We start from the raw sequence: 14359 nt of genomic DNA, 5'->3' as shown, positions 1-14359 counted from the left end.
TTCTGAGCGACGTTTTGGATATCTTTCGATGACGGTAATTATTTTTATCCGATTATCTCGCAGTAAAACCCACAATTTTGCACATATGGCCTCGTACTGTTTACGACTTCCAAAGATGTGATGACGACCGCGCGTTAAGGCTCACCGAGCCACTGCGATGTACTTAAACCAGGTCCCACAAGGTCGCCATTTTCCCATGTATTTGTTCCTATCCCGATGCGTGCAATGCCGGAGGCCGCCCTTAGATACCCCATTGTTACCAGACGTTGGCTTGCGTGGATTGTAGCGCGCTAAAGATCCAGTTGAAGCACAATCCAAGCCAGGCCAAGTCACCGAAGGAGAAATGGACGACTGCGGCGCCTGGTACGACAGGTACGCTATGTGATGCACGCAGCCATGCACTAGATCCTTCCGATCGCTGAACACGTTTAAAAACGGGACCAAAAAGTGAAACACGACAGAGAAAGTTGTTATACGCGTTTTATTTGGACATATAAAGACTAGATTCATTCGCAGAAACAACAAAAACATTTTGCCGCTAAACTTAGCGCGCTGAAGTGATCCGGAACGGCAACAGTGGGGTATCTAGTGGCGGCCTTCTTCGTTGCACGCTTTTCCGAGGTGAGTTTGGGGGACCTGACTTAAACTAAGGAGAAATGGGCTGCCATGTTGCGGAAGAAGCATCGCATGGTTTACGCTGGCAAAATATATTCATTTCTTGGCTTGATGACGACGGTGATATGTCGGTAAGCGGCAAAACGAGATGTAAACAAAGTCACATGACCTCAAGATGACGCTTTCTATGACGTGCGACCAGGACAAGATGGCAGTTTTGCCAAAGGCACCCGCTTGAGGGTAGTCACAACAATGGCGGGTTTGTGTCACCCCTGTGGTGATTGTAGAGAAGAACTTTGGAGTTGAGTGGGAGTCAAAGGGATCATGAAATGATTTTAGCGAATTCCGTGTACTCTGCAGGAAACCGTTCTCATGCTCACATGTCGACTTTTAACCGTATTCAGTACAACGGGGGCGCAGTCACCATGCAAAAATAGCGGGGCGTAACCGCCGGATACGTGGTGGTGGTGATGGTGGTGATAGGGCTTACCGTTGTCGGCCTCACGTATGTGGGCAACGTCACGACTGACGCCCTGGGGAAATGTGCGTCCTGGGCCGACTTCTAGGGGAACTGTGCCGACATATGTCTGAAAGCGTTTGAGGAAAACCCAGGAAACCCCAGACAGCACAGCCGGCACCGGGATTCGAACCCGGGTACCTCCCAGTCTCGACGTGACATGGCTAGCACGCTAACCACTGAGCCACGGGAGCCGTTTTTTTTTTTATTTTTTTTTTCCTCAAACTGATTTTAATGTGTCAATGGTATATACAAGATGCGGTGTAGAACAATAGATATATACACTATCTACATTACAGCCCTATAATTTCCATTGACACTCTGCGAACAGGCATCTAACGTACAGCACAACCCAAAAGGGCGGGAGGGATGGAACAATACAAAGGGAAAAAACACAAAAATGTCTCAGTAGTCAACGGGTCCCGCCCGAAGGAGGTCAATCACGTGCAGCCACTTCTGGGATGTCTCCTCACAAGACGTGCAGATTAAAAAATCTCCCAGTGAAAACAGCATTCGCCGAAATATTGGCCACGATCCTACAGGCGGTTCATTGGCGTCATATATCTTACGCGCGACCCACAACGCATATAATCCCAATAGGATTAAAATATCCCACGGCAGTGCACTACCACTCCGCACAGGAAGATAGCGAATTGAACGGGGAGACAAGAAAATATCTTCCTTGAATGTGCGCTGGAAGACATCCCAGAAGAAGATGGCATCCCTACAGCCGAGAAAAGCATGTTCTATTGTTTCTTCCTCAGGGCAGAGACGGCAGTTGAAATTGTTCCAGGGAACCCAGAAGCCCCTGTCACGAAGCCATGCACGTAGCGGCAACGTCCCCGTGTGAAGACGGAAGAAGAATGTTTTCACTTTTGCGCTAATAGGCATGCGGCTCACACGTAAAAGGATGTCACCCCCGGGCTGGGGTTCAAACACCGTGCGGTACATTGGTGGCGGAAAAAGTGAGTCCAAGATGGCGTGATACAACCCCTTCCGAGTGGTCTCGCACAGATATCCTCTCGAGAAACGAGCTAACAGAAAGCGGAAAGAGGCGGCTACTTCCTTGTAGAAGCCCCAGACAGACATTGGTGTGTCATAAACCGTGGACACAAATACTTCAGGGACTTCGTCACGAAGGATCGCAGCGATACAATGCTGTAGGAAGGGATTCAGTTGCTCGCGTACAAAACAAAAACGCCAAACAATTTGCCGGACAAACAGGCAAGACACTCCTAGGCCACCCAGTTTGATCGGCCTAAAAAGGTTGCCACGACGCATCGGCTCATACGCGGAATTCCATATAAAGGTGCACAGGCACCTCTGAATGCGATTTACATAGACTCTAGCGCACGGGAGCACTTGCAGGTAGTAGCTTACCCGCGACGCAAAAAACGTGTTCGCCACGGGAGCTGGTGCCGGATACGTGCCTTTGAAGCGGTCTTACATCATCGCCATCCAATCCTCTCAGCCAGCTGTAAACGACGAGGAGGGCACATCCCGCGGGACCACGTGGGTGCATGGTTTCGGCTTGGATAACGACGACGTCGTACATCTGCCGTCGGAATCAGTTGAAATATGTCGAAAAGCATATTGTCAGCGAAGGAGGAGGTGGTGGTGGTGATGGTGATAGGGCTTGCCGTTGTCGACCTCACGTATGTGGGCAACGTCACGACTCACGCCCTGGGGGAATGTGCGTTCTGGGCCGACTTCTAAGGGAACTGTGCCGACATATGTCTGAAAGCGTCTGAGGAAAACCCAGGAAAAACCCCAGACAGCACAGCCGGCACCGGGATTCGAACCCGGGTACCTCCCGGGTAGGAGGAGGAGATTATGCGACACACACAGCATCTACGAATCCTTCCGTGCGCAGCAGCTCGTAAAGGGTCACCGACAGAGACATTTTCTGACAAGGAAGTTCAGAGAGGAAAACATACTCCGGTGGCCATGCTGACAGTGAACGGCTATATTGCATTTCTCGTAGGATTATGTGTCAACGGTTAGATACAATCTTGTCTCCAGATCAAATTAAAACATATTTCGTGGCGAAGCATGCACGCTTGCTTCCAAATTTTGCAATCTGCTCGCAAAAGCCCGTCCGCGAATCGGCAACATGAGCTGTGTATGATGTCATGGCCAGTTTGCCTCGGAGGCGGGTCGTAGTAGCTGCCGTTCACGCCCGTGGTTGATATAGAATGTTTTCGCGATTTGAACCATTGTAAACTTCATATTTCACAGAGTGAATGCTGTAGTACAGAGGAACTAATTGAAAAAGATCATAGGCTCGTTAAATATCCTTTCATTGTCCCTTTAACAGCTTCTTAACCGCTGCATTCTCACTCAGCTATGAGTGATCCCTACGCTTCCAGGGACCCTTTCAGTATAGCTTCGACAGCGATTCCTACATGCACAGTGAGCGCGTCCAATGTCCAATGCGTTGCCAAAGCTACTAAAGGGTCCCTCAAAGCACAGGGATTTCTCGCAAGGCCGTCTGGGGTTTTTCCTGGGTTTCCCTCAGATGTGTAATAGGCGTATGCCGGCACAGTTCCCCTGAAGTCGGCCCATGGACGCAGCTATCCTCCCCCCGAGCGGATTCCGCTCGGTCTTCCACTTCACCCTTTCCTCTCCTCCTCTCCACCGCCCTTCCCTTCCCGAGAAACATGCCGCCTAATCAGGCAGGCAGACCTCTCGGTTCCTCCCTACGACACTCCTCCTCCTCGGCTGAGCGAGAATACGACGGTTAATCTTTATAAACTGTTATGGGCTAAATTTCGGTTGTAACACACGTGATTGCGTGCATGCTGCAGCAGAAAGGATGGTACTACCGGCACGTTTCAAAGTGCTGCTGTGAAGACGCGCCGTGTATCTTACGTCAGTCACAGGTTATTTAGGGGCGTGAGTCAATCTGTCAGTAGAAAGGGGTCTTCTTCATTGTTGAACTACTACATAATGTGGGAAAACAACCGCTCCAACAACGTCCGCCCACACCGTGCTGCGTCTTCACCACCGGCCAGGAGGACGCGCAGGCCCCACGTTGGGCGCCTGCTGTGGGAACCCACTGCCTCCGCTCCAGGACAATAGCCCCACAGTCGGGGCGAAGCCGGTCCATCGGAAACAAAGCAGGAGGAAGACGTAGCCAGGAACAACTTCAGCAAAACAGGCAAATGATTATTCCGTGCCTTCCTAACAGAGTACCGGTCGGGCCGGAGAATGACCTATCCCCATTGTACCACGCGCTCAAGTCCTTCGTTTTCCCCGAAACGTTCTCTTCCGGTACAACCCAGTGCAACTAGGATGCGACTTGGCACTAGCTATCCCCGCAACATTTTGACGAATCCGACAAGAGCATGGTCTGTGCACAGGGCGCGAAATCAAGCTAAGCCGAGCCAAGCCATGCAAAACAACGAAAAATATGTCATCAACTTTCCTTCTCTTTCTTCTTGTACTTTTTTTTTTACTTTCTAAGAGCTTCGAGATTGTGGAAAATGTGGAATAGCTTAGACTGTCTATGTACTTGCACCTAATAAGATAGCCAACCATCGACCAACTGCTCCGTACTGAGTCTTACCAGTCGTCCTTCGAAAACTTAATACGACTGGAAGGAAAATGTACCGCCTCGCGTCTTTCTTGTTTCTCCTTACGGGTATATTCTTTCTAATGCACTTCCATCTGCTGCTATCCCGTCATCACAGCGCGGAAGAAATTTACGTTACGAACAAAACAAAACCTGACATGTAGCGCATCATGGTTGCTAGACAAGGAGACGCGGAACGAGATAACTCCTGCGCACCAGTGCAGGGAAAAGGGAAAAAAACGAGAGAGAGAGGGGGAAAAAAGGACATGAAGGACACGAAAGTATAAGCGCGTGTACCTTTTGCTGGAAATGTGAGAAGGAGAGCTGTCTTTATTTTTCTGCCACCTTTGGTTGTGTGTGTGTGTCTGTGAAAAACGTACACAGCAAGCAGACGAGGAGAGAATAAATGGTTCGGCTGGTTGATGTAATAATGGTTCTTCGCTGCTCTCTCGGGAAGGAGCGTGCAATCATCTGTGCAAGGTTGACAGTGAAGTCCTTTCGCCGCTTTGGGACACGCTCTCCCTCGTTTGTTTTCTTACAAGTGGAAAGAGTGATGTTTTTCTCGTTTCTCGGCCGTGCAGCCCTAGTTTCCCATGTGAGAAATGTGGTACGCAACAGCTCCTATACACTCCAAGAAACAAAGGAGTACTTTTACTCCTTTTGGGGACCAAATGCATTGCCACAAAAAATAGTCCCTTTCGGGAGTAAATGCACGGGAGTAAATGAATGCTAGAGAGTGGAGACTGCATTTCCTGCGCTGTTGTAAGAGTCCCAAGTACATAATTGATGTGCATGCATGAAAATACATTGAAGTATATGAAGTATATTGAAGATACATACACGTATATGATATATCGTGTGATATAAAATCTTGCGCTATACATAGGGCACAATTTGTGGAAAAAGATGCTCTAACTGTTTCTTATACTCTGTGTGGCTGGAAAATTGCTGCGTTGTCTGCGTTATACAGTCTTATGCTGCTCAAATTGACCAAGGGCACATATATACGTAGACTGTTTCATTCGGGAGACCATGCGCGAAGTTTAGTGACAATTTGCAGTCCCGGGGAGTAAATGCCGGGACTAAATGCCGGATTAGGGGACTAAAATGGGGAGTAATTGCAGACTAGGGGAGTAGAAGCTGCAATTACTCCCCGTTTTACTCCTTTTTTTCTTAGAGCGTACGCTACAGAGTACACGGAAGTGTGACCGCCAAAAATATGACCGCATGAAAGAAGCGGTTGGGTGTCAAAGGCGATGAAACTCCCTAATCATCGCTAATCATTAAAAGATAGTTGTTGTTTTTCGGTTGCTAACACGTCGTCCTATAAGCTATGCCGCAGAAATGTAAAAAAGCGTTGAAATGCGTGGACCGCCTTGCGGCATGTCCGAAGCTGCAGAACTCTGTTTTTCGCTCTATAGAATCGTCTACAGTGGGGTGTAGGGAAGTACAAATGTTTGAGCTCCCAATAGTCGAATGTACAGGACAAACAAAAGCCGTTGCCGGTCTCGCGCAAACAGCGGTAGCGTTTGTCATTGTTGATTGCTGAAATACATCACCAAATGTGGATGCGCCGGTGTGGGTTAACTCTCGGTGGTGTGAGCATGACTGTCTTCCAGGCGGTGAGCACAAGTCATACGTGGGCAGTCATTGCATATATATGCGCTGCTCGCTTACCTCTCTAGAAGGCTCTTTCGTCATGACCAAGGTGAGAGGTACATCAAATTATACGGAACACAGGAGAAGTGCACTGCCCTCCGTTAGTAGGGCAGGGCACTCGCTCGAATCCCTACGTCACCCCCACCCCATCCGTTAGTGACTCTGCCGATGTTTCGGTATTGTTCGCATGGTGTGGCAGTACAAGAACCAATCTCTCGTTGGGAGCGCTTGTTATCCTGTAAAGGGAAATACCCCCACCCCGAATAGTTCTCCTACTTGATGACAATACACAAACACACACATATGAGCACTCCACTCCATTATTCACAACAAAGGGACAGCTTACGTATACCCCTTTTAACAACACGCACGCATAGCACGAAATGTTTACACCTGTATGTTTCTCTTCCGCTTACAACGACCGTGTTACAACAACAGCGATACATAGTAAATAGGCGTCTTTTGAAGAGGTTGTTCTTGGAAGCAAGCCCAACGGCCGAAGTGGTACTATTAATAGTAACTGGGAGTAGATTTAAACATAAGGTGAGCCAGCCATGATGTACGTGCCGCATCAGGGTAGCACTGCCGATAATCTCGACCACCTGGGGGTTTCTCGACGTGCGCCGGAAATCTCCGACACACGGTGCTGTAAGCAATAGACCTCTACCTGTTTGTAAACAAATGACGTCATAATGTTCGACAGCGCCACGAGTTGCCGTCTCCGGCCGCGATTGAACGCAGAAGTAAGAACAGAGTATATAGTTGGTACTGATCATAAGTAGGGTTCTCGGTCTTCGGTATTTACCGAAAAGCACCGATAAACGTACGTCGAAAACGTCGAAATGTCGACTTCGAATGTCTCGATTTTATTTCCTGTCCCTTCGCTCTGAACTGGTTGCCAGCAGACAGTGGACATGAGGTCGTTCTTGAAAGGACAGATATTTCTTCGTTAGCTTCTCACGGGGTTCAATGTTGCCCATTGTCAGGATCCAGTTATAACGAGAATAGGTCTGTTCGGTCAGGAAGTGCCCCACTTAGAGCCTACCACGGAGTGTACCAGTGCGAAATATTCGCCTATTCCACCGACAATGAAAACTATTGGATACCGACCGACTGAAAGATTTGCCTTGAACAAGAACGCTCCTACGCTAATTCCTTACAGTGAACAGCGCGGTGTGCTACGTCACCTGCATCGCTAAGATGTACCTCACAAACTTACTAACCCATGATTTCAGTAGTTGGCATTGTAATGAAATAATAATAATAATAATGCGAGGACATCAAGTGTTGGTTCACTGTATGCATGGGAAACGACCGGGTATCTTCACGTTTCAAAATATTACTGCCGAAAGACACCGATTCCTGGTGAGTGAGATAGCCACCGATTTCTCCCACCCAATCTCTGAAAAATTAAGCACCGAAAACCGGGATACCTATAATCATTAGCAAAGGCGGAGGTGGTGTGGCGCTGCCAGCTATCGGCATTGGAAGGAAAGTGAAAGGAAAATAGGTCAAGAATTTGCTATTCCTACCTTTCACCGTACTGTGAAAAACAAACTTTGCGTGCCGTCGATAGCTCAGTTGGTAGAGCGGTGGACTGTAGAGGTTTATCCTGTGGGCATCCATAGGTCGCTGGTTCAAATCCGGCTCGACGGACATCTTTTTTTTTTTTTTTACGTTCTTCCTTCTCGCTCGCAATTAGAACGTTTTCCTAAATCGTACGTTTTCAACTTTAAATTACATTTAAATTTTTAAAATTTTTCCTCCTTATCGCTTAGTCATGCGTGGAAATTATTGTACCGAATTATTCGAACACATAATTTATAACGCGTGGGTCACATCTGAATAATACAGCAGGAGGGCTAACATCAGTACTAGGAATGTTTGCATAAGTAGGGTATGAACCAGTTTCACAAGTCATGTCTCGCACCCCATTTGAGAACATAACGAGTCACACGCATTTTAGTGACAATGACATGACAGCAGAAGAAGTGAAGCGAAACACATGCTGGAAAGTGCGACCATATGGGTGTCAGCATTACGTGTATAAATGTGTTTAAAATTGTCTTACTAAAGTCCTCCATCCTCCTCCTAGTCATCATCCTCACCTGTCCTCCATCGTGCTCATAAAGACCTCCCAGTACAGTAAATAGTAAAGTCCTCCATCGATGAAGTACTAATCCCATATCCGGGAGGGTGCAAAATTCGAGAGCACCTTGCAAACAAGCCGAAATTCGGTCTCAAGTTCTAGGCACGAGCAAGGGAGCCTGCCCAAGCAGCACAATGTACTGAAAGTCGAGTGCAATAGGGGTGGACGGGTAGGTGGAAGGCCTTGAACAAACTCTTGAAACTAAAGAACATTGATAAGACACATACCGTCCACCCCTATTGCACTCGACTTTCAGTACATTTTGCTGCTTGGGTGGCCTCAGCGAGAGATGACATCTACGTGTATGCCAAGTACGCACCAAAGACATCTATGTGGCAGCGTTGTGCGTATATAACGCTGTTACCATAACAATACCTTTTTCGGCACCGAAGCGCGGATGGCGATACTTTTTAAATCGGTATCGGAAAAGTATATTTCCATAAGTCATAGTTTATTTTAATGTCCGTAAATAAATGTTATTACGTGGGGAGAAAATATGCCACGGGAGCTCCTAATGTGTATCTGTGTGTACATCTTTCACATCTTTTTCTCCCATCACATTTTTCTCCGGATTTTCCATTTCTTTGTGCTTTATTTCTTTTTTGTTCGCTGGCGTTGATTTGGCGATGATGGCGATGGCTGTGCTGCCCATTGTTGCAGATCGCTAACAAACCCTAACAGATTACCGAAAAAGATAAAACAGATTTGTTCGGTTTGTTTTTCTTCGTTACTCCCAAATAAGCTTATTTTCATAAGTATTTTCGAGATATTATTCTCGTTTTTTGCTTAGACAGGGAACTAATGGGATAAGAGCGCTATACTAGTACATAGGAGACTTTTCCGAGGTTGTATTTGGAAGCGAAGGTCGAAGTAGAACTGACCGTGAGCAAAGACGGAAATCGTCTGGCGCGAGGCGTTGCCAGCTATTTGCATGCATCTGGTGAGTGGAAGGAAAATGTGTGAGGAATGCTACTTTTATCTGTCACCGTAAAAACCTCGCGTGCCGTCGATAGCTCAGTTGGTAGAGCGGTGGACTGTAGAGGCTTGTCCCGTGGATATCCATAGGTCGCTGGTTCGAATCCGGCTCGACGGAAGTTTCTTTTTCGCATTTTTCGTTCTCCATATCCGTCTGACATGACTCGCTTGCAGAACGCTTTCCTAAGCCGCACTTTTTAAACCTTTAAACGTTTCTCTGTTATTGTTCAGTCTTGGGCTGAAGAACATACGTGGAACTTGTTCACCCCACTTATTGGGACGCACGGGATACCACTGAATATTGCCGTAAAGGAGCCAACATAAATTCTACTACGGTCCTTTAATACTGAGTGACCGGGGTTCTACGAACGTTCTTCCGGATGGGACTGGTGTATAGGTATTAGGAGCATTGGAGTAGATATACGAGCCTGTCGCACAAGTCATCTCGTGATCGTTTTCAGAAGATCATGAGTCATCCGCATTTTAGCGACAATGACGTACAACAGACAACGTGAAGCAGGACAAATGCCCGGAAAGTAAGGCCATAGCTGTCGGCATTATGTGAAAATATGTATAAACTACTACAATATACGGAGTCATCCACCGATACAATACGACTTCCATTTCGAGGGGGTGGAGTGGGGTCCAAATACGACGATGCTTCCCAAACAAGCCGGAATGGTGTGTCTCAGTGGTGTCTCAGGCTCTGGGTCCGAGCAAGGGAGTCTGGCCTCTACTATGACTTCGACGTGTACCAAGCGCGCAGCAAAGACGTCTGTAGAGAGCGAGAAGGCACATTTGGAAGGACAGGAGGAACGGGTGTGTAAGAGGGTACCCTTACATTAGTTCATCAAAAATGCCCACCTGTGCATATAAACAAGAACAAACCGCTTTGTTCTTTTGCATATAGAGCCTAGGCCTCCCATCACGTTTTTCTCTGTATTTTTCTTTTCTTTTTTACTTTTTATTTTTATGTTATTTTTAATTTTAGTTTAGTTTTATTTTATTTTTAATGTTAACATAATGTTATTATGTCAATGATTTATATTAAATGATCTCATATTAAATGATGATAATCTTATATTCAAGGATTTTTCGAGATATCCCCACTTTTTCTTACACAGGGTACTAGTATAAGAAGTTAAGAACAAGACCAGTAAATAAGCGTCTCTTACGGGGGTTGTAATTGGAAGCAAGGGCCGAAGGAGAACTGACCGCGAATAAAGACGGAACTCGTCTGGTGCGCGGGGCGTCGCCAGCTGGCTGTATGTGGTGAGCGGAATGAAACCGTGTCAGGAATGCTACATTTACCTTTCACCGCACCGTGAAAAATCAAACTTTCTCGTGCCGTCGATAGCTCAGTTGGTAGAGCGGTGGACTGTAGAGGTTTGTCCTGCGGACATCCATAGGTCGCTGGTTCGAATCCGGCTCGACGGACGTTTCTTTTTTTTTTCACGTTGCTCGAACTTTCCATCTATGGCTGGCTATTAGAACGTTTTCTGAAATCGCACTTTTTAAACCTCGTATTTCATTGACATTTTTTTGAACAATTTCTTCGTTGCATCCCTAATGAATGTGCGTCGAAATTGCACCGAATTATTGGGACACGTTAAATACGACGCATGAGGCCATATTATATGTGATCGTGCTTTGTTACTTCATTTATGTTACGTTTGCTCCGCCAAATACTAATTACCTTGTAGCTCACTCGCACCCTAGAATTCTAAATAGCTATTAAATTTCAAATGCGTTCTACAAGCGAAAAGAAAAATTTCAGGATCACCTGTATCGCACGGGTCGGCTACGACTCTATTCCATTTTCAGGAAACTAACGTACTACTACTAACTAGTACTAACGTGCTGAAGACTGGGAGGTGGCAAGTTCGAATCCCACCTCCAGCTGTGCTGTCCGAGGTTTTCCCCGGGTTTTCCGAAGACTTTCCAGATGAATGCCGGCACAGTTTTCCCTGAAGTCGGCCCAGGACGCATACTAACCCCCCTGTCCCCCAATCCTTCCTGCTGTCCACTCTCCATCTGTCCACATCTGTACGCCGCTTATAGTCACAGTTGCTTCGCGGCGCTAACACGCAATCAAAAAAGATAACGTATTACTTGAATTTTGCATTCCATGTTCTTTCTTCCCTTATCTTTCGTTGTGTTTATCTTCCATTCATTTTCTCTTCTTTGTAGAAGAAGTACTATAGGGCGTAGTAGAAAAGTACTAGGGCGTAGGGCGTCCGAACTCCATGCACTCCCAACGCTTCGCGCGTTCTCTTATCCTCACTATTTGGGCGATCGACGCGACACCTATACAGCTGAAAATCCGGGCAAGTCGCTATACGGAAGGAAGTCAGTCCTGGTGTGCTTACCCGAACTATAGTGGTGAAGACAGTAGACATTGTATTCTATTGTATATATGGAGGACGGTTTATACAAGATGTTGTATTGACATCCTCGTATGCCAACAATAAGGGCCGGGCCTCTAAAACGTCTCGGACGGACCGACACGACCTTCTACTAAACTGAATCTTCCACCGCTACCATTTCAGATTAGCGTCAATAGCCAACACTATATAACTATAATACGCTGTGTCCCTTGTGACCACAATAATTCTTGTGTTGCTATCTGAAGGAAGAGAGACGTCGAAGTGCTTCACCACATCGGGTTACAGGTCTAATGTCATACGTAGTATGTGCAATGTCATACTACGTATGACATTAGACGTAGCACAGCGGAGAACAGCAGTGTGATCTAGAGGAGGAGGAGGAGGAGGAGTGTCGTTGGGAGGAACCCGAGAGGTCTGCCTGCCTGATTAGGCGGCATGTTTCTCGGGAAGGGAAAGGTGGTGGAGAGGAGGAGAGGAAAGGGTGAAGTGGAAGACCGAGCGGAATCCGCTCGGGGGGAGGATAGCTGCGTCCATGGGCCGACTTCAGGGGAACTGTGCCGGCATACGCCTATTACACATCTGAGGGAAACCCAGGAAAAACCCCAGACGGCACAGCCGGCCCGCGGATTCGAACCGCGGACCTCCCAGTCTCCAAGCGCACGAGTTACCACAGCGCCACCGGAGCTGGTAGTGTGATCTAGACAATCACATTATAGGCGCATTTACCCGCACCCTCCCTCTTCCCCGATACCCTCCTCCTTTTCAGAGCCATGACTCTCTCATTCCTGTCACTATTGTCACTCACACGTCCTTCCCTTTCACATAGCGTAGCAACGCTAGCGTAGCTCTCTCTCTCTCTAGAGGGCAGTACTATAAAAATAGTACTGCCCTCGCCCTAAAAACGTTTTGTATCGCCAACTGTAGGATGGGACAAGCGTAAGCTTGCCCACATCACGGCTCAAAAATAGTACTGCCCTCGCCCTAAAACGAAGAGCAGGCATGTACGTTCATTTATATATATACATATATATGTATTGGCATCATCGTGGAAGACCAGCCATATTGGCTGGCTCCCTTCATTCAAAAACGTTCATTTAACCCTGCGCATTGTATTTCAGATACAGAGAACTACGGATCAACACGGAGCAGCGAACAGTTAACATCACTGAACTATTGTCATGCATATTGGATGGTGTGCGGCACACCCGTCCAGTAGCTCGCGTGGTAAAGTGTACGATGTTGTAGTGCCAGTCTTCTGAAGCTCTAGAAGTACGAGTCTGAGTATGAGAAAGGGAGAACCCATGCAGCGCAACACAAGTTGATTTGTGTGCGGAGACTATAATGACCCGAGTGGTTAAAGAAACTTTGCGCTCTTAGTAAGTGCATAAGTGAAGAGGGAAATTCTCACAAGTTCATTCGGGCGTTCAGGTCTTCCGTCGATAGCTCAGCTGGTAGAGCGGTGGACTGTAGTGGCTTCATTCGGTAATCCATAGGTCGCTGGTTCGAACCCGGCTCGACGGAATTCTTGGTTTTGCCACATACTATGAGGCGCGCTGCATCATAACTACTAAGCATGTACGAATAATTGTTTGGAAACCGAAACCGGCTAAACACGCAGGGATATGAACACTATGAGATTGCTGCGGGCGATTGAAATCTTTGCCATCTGATCAGTGATTGTCCGTGCCGTTAGCAACCATGTCATTGATATGCGTCATAATGTTGTAGTGGTGTCACATTGATTGGAATTAAGCAATGGAATAATAATACACGTAAATGCGTTAAAGCACCACATTCCGCGCCACGTTGTGTCGTATATGTTCGCTATGGCCAGCCAGTTGACAAGCTTGGTCCATTCTCCCAGTGATTCCCCTTGTGTCGCAGTGTGCTAGGGAAGAAGTTAAACATGCTAACTAAATAATGTGGAGTACCCGGCGCTCTTATGAGTGCCACCCTTTATTTATTTCTTCAAACGACAACAACGAGGATGAGCAGCTTGCTATACATCGAAATAATTTATGGTAAAGTAAGCTTTGTAGAACGTCGTAAGAATGGAATTTTCCATGCGACATGACAATGTGGTTACTCGCTCGCATTATTCGTATATTCACTGTCCATTACCACTTTCCATGCTGCTTCAAGAATAACTCGGGTTCGTTATGCGAGTGAAATTATCTTGTAACGCTTGAACGCACAAAGCCTCTCCGCGCAGTTAATAGCAAGGAAACGGCAGTTTTGAGGCAACTGATGTTGCTTCACAGCTATCAGCGATATCAGGTGGCACAAGGCCACGTAATCACTACAAAACAAGCTGACGCTTTGGGTCTCCTATCATTGCCCATTCGAAGCTGAGCAACAGTTCTTCAGACGGGCACCCCCGTTTTTATGCGAGTAGGACAGCCCTCAACGCTCTCTCCCGATAATTCCAATTAGTGCCGCTAGGGTGTCGTCCCTCTTGCTCCGCACAGAGCCGTTTATTAGGA

The 14359-nt window shown here is 47.1% G+C and overlaps 1 protein-coding gene and 4 non-coding genes across 6 annotated transcripts in view; 4 read left to right on the top strand and 1 right to left on the bottom strand.

Annotated features, from left to right (window-relative positions):
- Positions 1-14359, bottom strand: part of LOC135387916 (metabotropic glutamate receptor 5-like) — a 347669-nt gene that overhangs the window by 104967 nt on the left and 228343 nt on the right. The gene's annotated exons all lie outside the window — the stretch shown is intronic.
- Trnay-gua (transfer RNA tyrosine (anticodon GUA)) lies at positions 7932-8021 on the top strand. The gene is given in 2 exon segments: positions 7932-7968; positions 7986-8021. It is a non-coding gene; the product is annotated as a tRNA-Tyr (tRNA).
- Positions 9518-9607, top strand: Trnay-gua (transfer RNA tyrosine (anticodon GUA)). Its single transcript is given in 2 exon segments — positions 9518-9554; positions 9572-9607. It is a non-coding gene; the product is annotated as a tRNA-Tyr (tRNA).
- Positions 10837-10926, top strand: Trnay-gua (transfer RNA tyrosine (anticodon GUA)). The gene is given in 2 exon segments: positions 10837-10873; positions 10891-10926. It is a non-coding gene; the product is annotated as a tRNA-Tyr (tRNA).
- Trnay-gua (transfer RNA tyrosine (anticodon GUA)) lies at positions 13310-13397 on the top strand. Its single transcript is given in 2 exon segments — positions 13310-13346; positions 13362-13397. It is a non-coding gene; the product is annotated as a tRNA-Tyr (tRNA).

This window comes from Ornithodoros turicata, chromosome 3 (genome assembly GCF_037126465.1).
Source record: "Ornithodoros turicata isolate Travis chromosome 3, ASM3712646v1, whole genome shotgun sequence".
Classification (NCBI taxonomy): domain Eukaryota; kingdom Metazoa; phylum Arthropoda; class Arachnida; order Ixodida; family Argasidae; genus Ornithodoros; species Ornithodoros turicata.
This window is presented reverse-complemented; position numbering and strand designations above follow the sequence as displayed.